Source organism: Plodia interpunctella, chromosome 20 (genome assembly GCF_027563975.2).
Source record: "Plodia interpunctella isolate USDA-ARS_2022_Savannah chromosome 20, ilPloInte3.2, whole genome shotgun sequence".
Classification (NCBI taxonomy): Eukaryota; Metazoa; Arthropoda; class Insecta; order Lepidoptera; family Pyralidae; genus Plodia; species Plodia interpunctella.
The window spans coordinates 2,117,073-2,129,783 of record NC_071313.1 but is presented as its reverse complement, the minus strand read 5'-3'; the positions used below and the strand labels follow the sequence as shown (position 1 = coordinate 2,129,783).

Below are 12,711 nucleotides of genomic sequence, written 5' to 3'. Positions count from 1 at the left end.
ATGATACGATATTCTCTCATGATATCATGAAATCTCAGCCCATCTTCCGACTCCATCATCAGATCAGTTCGTCAGTACGATATTATTGTATTGTCATCAGAACTACATACAGCTGCATATTTTCAAAATCAAATCATTTATTCAGAAATTGGGCACTTTTTCACGTCATATTCTAAATTAAATGATGTTTACCAAAACTACAAACTACTAGCATTTCGGAACGACCACTGCTGAGAACAAATGCCGAAAGAAACTCATTCAAACAGTGTTGGTCCCTATTATGCCAGAAGGGCTTACCATTTTTTTAATATAAATTTATGTATAATTTTTTTATCAGTAATATAACAATGAAAGTACACAATAAAGTACATGGTCAAAAGGTATACTGAAACATGACACACTTTTGATGACGTTACAATCCTTGGAAGATGGTTAAATTAGTTACTTAAGATTCCATTACATAAGTAGTTTCTTACATACGTGCAGGGTCGACCTAATAAAAGCGTGTTAAAAAAAAAAAATATTTGGACGCAAAGACGTATGTATGTTTATTTATTTATTTTTCAATTCATAGTAGCCGCCCAATTTCAAAGAAAAATATGTGCAATCATGATCTATGAACAAAACTATACTTATATTTACTATACTACTCGCTCACTCTCGATCCATTCTCAGATATTCCGCAGCCAAGATTTCTTACATTTTCCAACTTAAAATATATTATAAATAAATAAATAAATGAGGACAAACCACACATATTTAGCTAGCCCCAAAGTAACTTCGAGACTTGTGTTATGGGATACTAACTCAACGATACTATATTTTATAACAAATACATATATAGATAAACATCCAAGACCCGGGCCAATCAGAAAAAGATCGTTTTCCATCATGACCCGACCGGGGATCGAACCCGGGACCTCTCGGTTCAGTGGCAAGAACTTTACCACTGCGCCACCGAGGACGTCATTATATATAATATAGATGTTTTATAATGTACACCAAGGAAGCAATACATGATTTGATCAGATTTGAGCTTTCTTTTTCCAGCGACTTTGCTCGTACAGGCGATCTTATCGTTCTAAAACTGCCTGCAAAATCAAAACACTGCTCGTTATGACTGCGCAGACAATTGTATAAATAGTACAGTTTTCATATCCATATTTTAATTTTTATTTAGTAGACATATAACATAAGCAGCTCAGCTTTAATAAACATAGTTACATACAACACGAGCCTTCTATTCGGGATGTTTTATATTTGTCTTCACACCATGGTTTCTTGACTTTTTGTATGGTCAAGAGAAAAAAATGTCCATTTCTTTTGTGTATGTATTGCATCGGAAATGAATGCTTGTAAAATATGTGACTTCATTCTTCACCATGTACACAAGAATACAAGGATAATGGACCTTTCAGTAGTGAATGTCCTCATCAGTCCTACTGCCAGATACTAATATCATTGTCGCTATAAGTGTAAAGCAGTCGATCTTGAACTTAACGTATATTGTTGTATATCTCTATGATTGTTAGTTCTTTTTATAGACAAATACAAAGATTATTTATTTGCAATGTTTCACCGGCTATGGATATGTGCAAATTTAAATGGCAACATAAATATACGATACTAGATGTTGCCCGGGGCTTCGCTCCCGTGGGAATAAAATATAGCCTATAACAATCTTGGATAATGTGCCTTTCTAATGGTGAAATAATTTTTGTTTCGGAGATTACCCGCTTCAAACATACAAACTCACAAAGTCACTAACTCACAAACGCTTACCTCTTTATAATAATAGTATAGATGAAAAGATCCCCTAATTGTGATGTCTTGTACTACTTATGAAAAAACAATAGTATTGCACATCTACCATCTACAGGTAACCTCTATGACCCAGTTATCGTGTCACTCGTCCAATCCCCTAGGCGATGTCGTGATGAGTCATTGTCATATCGTATATATCTATATAATCATGGATGTTCTTGAATTCAGGACAAATGACACATCATATCCGACATACTTATGATGACAAATTAATATTAACGATAGTTTTCCTACATCGCAATTTGGATTTTGTAAGAATTTAGAGATAGTCCCATGTTATTTTATATTTCGGCAAAATTTTACGCCATTTTCATACATACATATAGTATTACGTTTTTATCTCTTACGGGGTAGACAGAGCCAAGATTTGTGAGACTCGAAGGCCTTGTTGTTTTTGTGCTTGTTATATAAAATTAAGATTAAATAGTGAAACTTATGGGAAGACTCATACTGTTCAATACTGTATAAACATTTTTTTTTTATATATGGACAAACAAACCACACAGATCGAATCAGCTCCAAAGTAAGTTCGAGACTTGTGTCATATAGTATTTTACAAAATATATAGATAAACATCTAAAATCCACTCCACTCCAGTCACTCCGAAAAAGATAATTTCCCATTTCAACCTGATCAGGGATCGAACCCGGGTCCTCCAGTGTCGCTAGCATGATGACCATTATGCCACAGAAGTCGTCGAATACACAAAGCTATACTACTTTTGTGCCTAGTCGAGCGTCCCTGATATTTACAGAAGAATTCGAACTTCGCTCATTTGTCGAGCCGAGGTGTGAATGTGAACCTGCGTCATTGGCATTTCTTAGTAACGTTCTTGGCATGACACCACACCAGCGCCACCATTCAGCTGCTATAATTCAGTCGACAGCACAATTAAGTGTTGTGATAGTAAACAAACATATGGACTACTTCGTTTTGTGTACAGTCTGTCCAGAAAGTGAAGAAATAAAATGCCGACGCTTCTTTTCTTCTTTGTGCTGGTAACACTGAGTGTTTATCAACCAATCTTGATCGTTATATTTGGTATTGCAATGGCAAAAAAAATGTGGTTCGTTAAAAATTCGTTTTCTTCACTTTCTGGACAGACTGTACTGGCTTTGTAATTAAACTCGTGTTAAGATCTCTGAATGAAAACGCGCGCTACATATCTGTTCGAAACAATTAGAGAGCTATAGTGCTTTGAGTACTCAAAAAATATTCTTAACCACGACTGATCTGTCAAGAGCATACATAGATGAAAATGGCTTCTTTCCCTCTCTAATATTCGTTCCCTGTTGAATTCGAAGCTATGATGCTGCGAAGCCCGGGGTCGGCCTAAAATAATGAACCTTAAATGACGATTGGGCTGTGATTTTATATACAAACATATTATGTTATGGCTAAACCCCTAAGTGCGTTATACTTAGGTTTAGCCGAGCTCAATTGGCTAGATCTAGGTGCAGCCTGTCTTCGCTGGTTACAATTGTCATGTTTGTATAATCATGTTTATCTCCGGCTATAGAATCCTATTTTAAGGCGGGGTCACTCGCTAATCTTCTTCATAGTCGTATTCCTCATGGCTGAGGGTCGTGGTCATTACGTGGAATGAAACACACACAACAACTTTCTTGGCACTATTAATGGAGTGGTTTGCCATTTCCTTCTCCATTTCACACACAAGTTAATAAGAATCAACCAGTGTGCAGGTTTCCTCACGATGTTTTCCTTCACCGGAAGCAAGTGGTGGTCGATGAAAACTACTATACATGAGTCAGATTGGTATACAAACTCATGTGGCACGAGTAGGATTCGAACCTGGGACCTTTCGATCCACAGACGGGCGTCTTAACCATTACACCACCGCCGCTTCCACACACGCTAATAGTTACATTTATTTTATACTGTCTTTAGATTCTCATTCGAGCTTCATTATATATGAAGTTGACATCTTAACAACGAATACATATATGTACACTCTTACATGCGTAATACTCGTTTTTTTTTTTAATTTAAATGGCCATGGATCCAACTTGGCAAGATTCCTTGCCGTACATAGCGAGGACTCAACACTAATACATACATTTAAGTCCATGCATATCTAATGTGACCATTTATTCTTATATAACAGCGGGACATTTGCGAAATGTCATAAAAAACCTATTTCTACGCCACGAAGGTACCTACTTTTCATACCATAAAATAAATATACTTAATTGATAATGAAACGGTAGTAGTCCAATGATTAAGATGCCCACGTGTGAACCGAAATATTCCATGTTCGAATCCAATTTGTGCTACGTAAGTTTGTGTACCAATTTGATTCATGTATGTATAATATTTATCGCCCACTTGCTTCCGGTGAAAGATAACATAGTGCGGAAACCTGAACTCAATTCGATGCCCTCAGATCAGTGTATGAATTGGAGAAGAATATGGCAAACAACTCCATTAATATTGCCAAGAATATAATCGAGTATTTCATTCCATTTAATCACCACGACCTCAGCCATGAGGATACGACTGAACTTATTACATGAGATAAGTCCGTCGTTTTGCATGTATATTTCTTGTTTTTATGTAATTATCATATAATAAAGTCATAGACAAACAAGCAGACAAACGTTTAATAGGTGGAGACATAGATGGAAAAAGGGACAGAGAACTTGAAAATGGGAAAGTCCCGCCAAAATCAGGACGTGTGGTCGCCTTATACAAACCCATATAATATAGATGTGATGTCGCCTATATAACAATACAAGCTCATACAATGGCATACATCAATTGGAATTAATCAAAATTTACATAATATAGTAAATATTCATGAGTTAACTAATGAAATAATACCGAGGACGACAACCAGATTCATTGTTACAAATTGGTTCGAGTTTTATCGCGAGCGATTGAATTTATTGTCACTGTAATTAATTCAACTAATCAACTCGTGAATCTAATTATATTTTACTAGCGGCATGTACCGGATTCGCTTGGTTAAAAACATAAATTATACAGCTAAAGCGTCCTCAGGAATCACACTATCTATTGGTGAACACCTCATGAAAATATATGCGTTCGTTTTTGAGTTTATCACGAATCAGACAGAGGTCAGGACTTTGTTTTATAATATAGTGATATAAGGATAGTGACTCTACTCCACACACAGTATCACCAAATCTTGTCACCGTACCTCACGAGTTCCTGGTTATATTCAGGGCGGTAACGACACGAAGCGCTGGGCCATCGTGAAAAATGAATTAAAATTTGAAGGTTCGGCAATGATTTTATCTGCCAAGTACCTCTCCATGACTATGTGACCCTTAGTCGCCTTGTACGACGTTCCCGGGAGGATCTTGTTTTAGGGCGGGGACCGCACGCACGCACCCGACACAGTACCTGTTATAGTCTATACCTGAATTCAGCATAAGTTATGTTAAAATACCTATGTTGTATCTCTTTCTAACAATGTCAAATTTTAAAAAGTGCGACTACACAAAACATTTTATTCGCGGTAAAATATATTTTTTAAGTACTTTTTGAGTAAATTGTACATTATCGTCAAAATATTAAAAAATTGTTTCAGATAATTATCGCTTTTCGGACAACGAGATAAATTTTATTTCACTTACTATTAATGCTTATTTTATAAAATAAAATGAATTTTCACATTAAATGAATTGCAAATATTATGAAATATATTATTTAACTGAATTACTTATAATTAATGCAGCTTCTTAATAGCATTCATGTTAAAATGATTTTTAAATATACCACAATTTTGGTCAATAATAATTATATTATTATCAATTACCACGTTAAAATAAATTACATAATTATCATGTAATTGGTAAGTAGTTAGATCTTTTGTCAAAACGAGGCTTTATCGTCAAATTTGCCTAATAATCACAATATTTAGAGCGGATTGCACACTTTGACTTTAATTTTAGCGTGCGCAGGAAAAGGCAAAACACGCCATTTTGGGCAAACGTCAGCGGCGCACCGGTTAAAATCAACGTCAAATTTGACGGTGCGACTCATCCTTAATATAGATATAATGACGAACTATTTTTTTTTTCCCGTTGCAATACCAAATATTGGCAAGGATTGGCTGAACAACACCCATAGTGTTGCCAGCGAGACATCACCTGTATTTTCTAATCTATATAGACAGGTAATTAGGACTATAACAAAAGTGCAATGTCGGCTCCAGACTATTCGCGAACAGTTCGCTAAACTGTGACGGATTCGGCAATGAATGAACGAAAATTGCGGTAAATAAAACACTATATACTATGCAATGTTCGCGTCGGCGTGTGTCCGAATTTGGCGATAGTGTGGAGCAGCTGTGGATCCTATATACGAGTAAAACGTGGGTATTGGTCAAGGTCCGTATTGACGCTGATCGAATTCGCACGCCCAAGGCAGTAAGTCTATTATGTTCGACTGCTTGTACAACTAATGTGATTATTTATCATTTATATATGTTGTACAACATTATACAATACAGATATTTTAAGCACGTCACACTGTCCGATACGAAGCGGCGTGTTTCATTCGATGCGCAAGCACATTTCAACAATGATGATACTAATACCTATAGACACTTTGTAAAATATAACTTCAGTCATATGACAGCAGGATGAAACGATACATTCCAAATGAGAGCGACAGAGAAAGATATTATTGTCATTATAATCAAGTTATATTTTATAAAGTATAATAAATAAGATGTGTGGATGGTGTTTTCTGCTAAATTATTTGCAGATTTTTATTGCCGTCAGACTAACTTTCTCACTTTTTTTAATGATTTTCAAGAGATAAAATAGATTCTTGACTACTTGAATGTTTTAATCATACATGCGAAGCCGGGGCGGGCCGCTAGCCTTAAATAAGAATAGATCACTTTCGATCTAGTCATTCGTACAAGTTATCTTGTTTTCTTAGGTGTCTAAACGTATGCCACTTTCGTCACCAAAAAATGGCGCCTCAGGTTTTCCAAAAGCAGCGGCTTCTAGTATTTTACCAGACAAAAATATTATATAAAAATAATTGTAAGAAATAATTCCCAGCATGTGTGTCCATGCGTACACACACCAATATAAACTAACATATTAAGAAATCAATAATAAAATCTGAAACTCTGTAAATATGCTAGCGAAACTATCAGTTTTTCATCACGTCCAGATTAGCGAGGCGTTTCGGAATCGACGTTCCGTTTTGCAATATAAATATTCACCATTCAAACAAGGCATACGCGTATTTGAAACATTCAAAGGTAAATTGACACGACAGGAAAATAAATAAAACAAATGTAGGCAAGCGAGAAAGGGTCAAAGGCACCCATTTTTATGTCAATGTTGGATTCTGTTGCTACGATCAAAAATCACCATGTAGATGCGTCGTGAAGGAGATAGACATTGTGAGAAAAGTCGTGAAACTGAAAAATGGCTTGACATTGATTACAATTTAATGTAGATTATTTATTTACTTATTAAACTTTATTGTTCCAAATAAAAACATACTTGACAAATGACGAAGTTAATGCTAAAAGTTACACATAAAAAATGGCATTCGAGAAGTAAATTGTTCGAATTTTACTTATATTTCTATACACGCCGCCAACATAATATTATTAAATTAAATACTGATAGATATTTTACCAAACTTTATATAGCTTTATATTGTTTACGATTGTCTGGAGCTGCGGTGACCATTTGCTTAGAATAATTAGACTTTGCCTTGCAGTAATACGTTAGCCCTGACAGAAGGAAAAAACCCAAGAAATGCTGGCTCTATGTCACCAAGTATGATAAGTCGTTTGACAACTAAGGATGCCGAAGACCATGCGAAGTGGAGGGGAAATGGAACAATCACATTACAGTGTGTTTGTCGTTGCGTCACAATAGCGCAATGTGATTGGTTCGCTGCGTTTGACTTCGAATCGATTCGATGGTGAGAAGTGAAATGCAAACCTGCACTAAGCCCTCGGCTCGCTCAATGGCAGCGAGAAAACGCTAAGACGAGAGAAAGAGAAAGAAATAGTCACAGCGCATCTTACATTTTTCATCTCAGCCCAGGGTGGTTCAATCTTTGATGCGAGGGTGTAGGCGCGGGGGTTTTACAAAGGTGAGATAAAATAAGATGTTTACTGTTCGATAACACTTCCAGTTTTGCCGGGTATACTCGTATATATGCTAATAGCGAAAGTCTTAGGTAATTGTATGCATGAAAATGTCTATGACTACGCACAGGCACGTCTGTCTCTCGTGCGGCTATTGCAGAACCTTGGAAAGCTATTGAGGCAACGTTTACCAATGTAAATGAGATACGTTTGATACATGAATTAAGTTCACCTTTCTTTCCTTACATTACATTACGCGTTCACACAAACAGACGCGACAAGGGCACTTATTTCTAAAGTGCCCTTGTCGCGTCTGTTTGTATGAACGCGATAAACGACAAAACTCTCGGACGGATTTTTGTACGGTTACTACAAATAAATAGGTGATTCCTGAAGATTCCTCGTTATTTTTTCTTTTTACTCGAATGAAGCCGTGACTATAGCTTAAATTGCTAAATATTCTAGAAAACAAAACCAATTAAACTTTTAAAACTCAAAAGTAATATTCCCGGTTTCCTGAAGTTGCAAATGAAATTCGATGCATGTAATATGCCATAAAAGATTATGCAACTGGTCGTAATTTGACTCAAATGGACCTCTCTTGCGTGGAATACTTTTATTCTGACTTTTTAGTCAATTTGCTTGGGTTTTTGTCAATGTTTATTCCTACAGATTCCATATAAATTGAACCCTTGGTCTTATTAAATTTACAGGTCCATCTGTTCATTCATTTCAATTTCAGCTCAATCGGATGAAGATATCTGTGTCAAAATTGAGTTGTCAGATTCCACCCCAGACACAGCGACATACAATGTATTACAAGATAAATAAAAGCTTGTAAAAATACTTTTTATAACATCGTCAAATTTACAATGAGTTTGGGTAGGTTAATATGCTGTTGACTGTTACTGTTTGAATGAACTTAAATTACACACAGTATTCGGTGTTAAATTTTGTCAGCTTAATTTTGATTAAAATGTTTGCGGAAAATTCTCAAACGTTAATGTCCAATGTAAACATTATATTCATCTTTAATTTGCTAAGTGCTGTTAAATTCTACGATTGTAACCGTGTTGTTTAATCTATTTGAAATAAACAAGGTATAATTCCACGAAATTGATTGTTCGTGACACACGCTACATTGATCATTTCATCAATCGAGAACCTTATGTGGCCGCATGTTTTTGCTGTATCATCTATACTCATATATTAATACGAAATGTGTGTAAGTACTTTCGTACTGGACTACTCTAGATTTGTGCCCTTTTGTAAATATCATGCCGAAGAGCCATAGCTTTTAGGCATTAGATTTTAGAATACCCATCACTCATTCTCTCATCTTTGCATGTTAGCAGTTGCATCGGGGGCTGTGACGCCGAAGCCCAGAAGTCAAAATAGAACCTTGAAAAATCGAGTCTTTAAGACTCGATAGTGATTTTGGAATCCTCTCCTAGGGAATGCTATCATTGACTATTGACAGCTGCCATCGCTATAAATCCTGTGCGTAGATACAGCCTCGTATGATATTATTATGGAGATGTCCTATTCTAGGGCGGAACCACACACCATTAGGTTCTAGAATATTCTGCTCATAACAACGACCTGCATATTTTTGTTGGTTTAGAAACAAGTTGAAACATGATTGGTATTTGTTGATCGAACGATATTTCAGGCGAAGCGGAGCTATTTTCACCGTTCTATTTCTGGATGTTGTGTGTATGGCGTTATTAGAGTACGTAAATGAAGAATGAAACAATTTGCCGTCTTCAAAAAGAAAAGAAGTTTGGGAATGAACGGAAAAGGCCAGAAAACGTTCTCGGAAATTCCCGAGAAATGTGTTTAGAAAATTTTTGGTGATTTTCAAAAGGCAAAAGTTATACGAACAGCGTTTCTCGGTGGCTCATCACTAGTTGTATGCCAACGATTCTTAATTTTAAATATTTCAAATAGAATTTGATCCAAACGTACATAATTTAAGATTCGACCCGAAATAAAAAGGATTTCATTGACTTAGACCATTCGACCTTCCTTAAATTTTAACATGCGCGCGCATTGGATCCCCATTTATGGACAGTAATGGACATCTTTAATTTGAATTTGAAATCACGTAATGTGGGCAAGGAACATTTATTTTTCCGGGATGAAAGGTAACTAAGCTCCGTACTTCAAACTAACTGCAAAATTTCAAGTAGATTGGTTGAGTACATAGAGCGTGAAGAGATAACAAACAAAACTATTTTCGTATTTATAATATCATTTTCACTGATTTTTCCGTTTCTAATGATTTGTTTTCATGTTTCAGGTAATTCCAGTTTACATAAAAGGTATTTAAATAATTCTTTACATACTTATTACTCGTAAGTCTCACTCTTATAGTTAGCATTCTCGATTAGACGACCTCGATAGCCCAGTGGTAAAGTGCTTGACTCTGAACCGTGAGGTCCCGTGTTCGATCCCCGGTCGGGTCATGATGGAAAATGATCTTTTTCTAATTGGCTTGGGTCTTGCATGTATATCTATATATGTATATGTTATACAATATAATATCGTTGAGTCAGTATCCCATAACACAAGTCTCGAACTTACTTTGAGGCTAGCTCAATCTGTGTGATTTATCCTAATATATTTATTTATATTTCTCTATCTAGGTATCTGTTAGCCTCTGTAGCGTTAAAAATGGCGGGAAAAACCTCTTACTAAACATAACATTAGCGCAGTTTCAAAGTTAAGCCCTCATACACGTGGTTTTCAAATGTGATATAATTTTAAATGGACTAAACATATTACCAGAATTAGTAGTTTCTCAGTTAACCCTAAAACAAGGCCAGCTCAGGGTTATGTCTCCCAAGGGGAGCTGTTCTACCGGCCCACGTGTTACCACATGTTTCCCCACATTTTACTAGCGTGGGGTAGCTAGGCTCTTGGGGTTTTGACAATGTGCCGACAATGTCATTCGATCCGAAATATTTGTGTAGCCTATTTTGACGACCTCAGTGGCGCAGTGGTAAGGTGCTTGCTTCTGAACCGAGAGGTCCCGGGTTCGATCCCCGGTCGGGTCATGATGGAAAATGATCTTTTTCTGATTGGCTCTGGTCTTCGATGTTTATCTATATATGTATATGTTATACAATAGTATGTTTGTTAGTATCCCATAACACAAGTCTCGAACCTACTTTGGAGCTAGCTCAATCTGTGTGATTTGTCCTTATATATTTATTTATTTTATTACCGCTCCACACGGTCGTCGAATAGTTTGAGAGACTTTGGCGGATTTGGTATACATTGCTGGTTTTTCATTGCGGTAAATAAACGCACTCATACTAACTACGCAATGTTGACGCGTTCGCGTCAGCTCATATTATGTTCGGCGACAGTGTGGAGCTGGCTTAAGTGTAAGTATATAAGATTCGGAATATATGTATCCGATTATTTAAAACCGCATAGATAGCACGGATAACTATAACTTGGGATCATTAATTGATATCGAGTGTGTTAGGTGATTAGCAGAGCGTTTTTTTTTTTCAAATTTTAACAAAGACAAGAATGAGTTTTACTATATGACTCTACATAAATTACTCTGTACTGTAGTAATGTCAATTTTATGAATGATTGATTTTGGAAATGATTCCTTCCTCAAGAAAATTGACGGATTGTAATGACCGCGCAGCCGCAGCGGTCGAAACGCACTGCGAACCACCATTATAATGCTGATACTGCGACAGATTTTATTGAAATCGCTTAAAGACCTCTTATATAACTTTTACGATTACCTACAGCTATCCTATGGCAAGGTACCGACATGGAAACATAAAAATTGTGATAGCCTTCGATCCCCAGGGCACGCCGCGTCAATGTCACCAAGTCAAGGTCGTGACCGTCGTAATAGCATTGTTAATGGAATAACTAATTGTCCTGAAATTGTGATACAGCTTATTAAATAACCGGCCAAGTGCGTGTTGCGCCACGCATAGAGGGTTCCGTAGTTTACTACAACAACGAAACATTATTATTATTTGTTAATGTATAAGTTATGTACTTATTAACGAAGGAAGAAGATGTCCAGGGAGACTGAGGAAAAGCTATACACGCCAACTGAAAGAGAAGGGAGGCGTTGTGTCGTATCGAGACCTTAAAAGCAAAGCCGAGGATAGAGAGGCGTGGCGTATACTCCACCGACAAGAGCATAGCTCTTAAATAAGAAGTAGAAGAAGACTTATTTTCGATGGAGTTATTCGAAGTTTTAAAATAGAATACAGTTGGTCGGTTGTATTTATAACCATACAAAATTACATCATTCTAGTACTAATAGTTCTTAAGCTAGACCGCGGACGGACAGACGGATAGACAGACATGGCGAAACTATAAAGGTTTCACGTCTGTAGACTATGGAAAACTAAAAAAGAAAACAGAAAAACAAAATTACAACAGTTTTCACTTTTCGTTTTAAGTTGAAAATTATATGTAACAAGTAATTTTACAATGCAATTAACATTTTATTCATCAGAACGCGTTTTCCGATTACATCATCCTCTCTCAGCTGCGACGCCTACGGTTGGTTAGTACTTGTGTAGGAGATAGCCGAGAGTTGCTTAGCGACAATATGGATTGGTCATATTCAAGGGCGGAAACCACACACCTTTGTGACCACCACCACTTACAACCATTATTAGCACTAGCGTCAATGTGAACTGATCTTAATTAACTAAAATGTAAAAATCAGCATAAAAATCCAAGCGCTGCGCACGCACACGTACTTAATTGTATTTAATTATTGT

The 12,711-nt window shown here is 36.4% G+C and overlaps 1 protein-coding gene across 20 annotated transcripts in view; it reads left to right on the top strand.

Moving 5' to 3' along the window:
- brat (brain tumor) overlaps positions 1-12,711 on the top strand; it is a 357,328-nt gene that overhangs the window by 106,753 nt on the left and 237,864 nt on the right. For 2 of the 20 annotated variants that reach the window (XM_053760351.1, XM_053760342.1), the window contains exon 2: positions 10,239-10,260. The exons of the other annotated variants lie outside the window; for them this stretch is intronic. The gene's annotated coding sequence lies outside the window, so the exon portion shown is untranslated. The remainder of the gene's footprint in view (positions 1-10,238; positions 10,261-12,711) is intronic. 20 annotated transcript variants of the gene reach the window in all.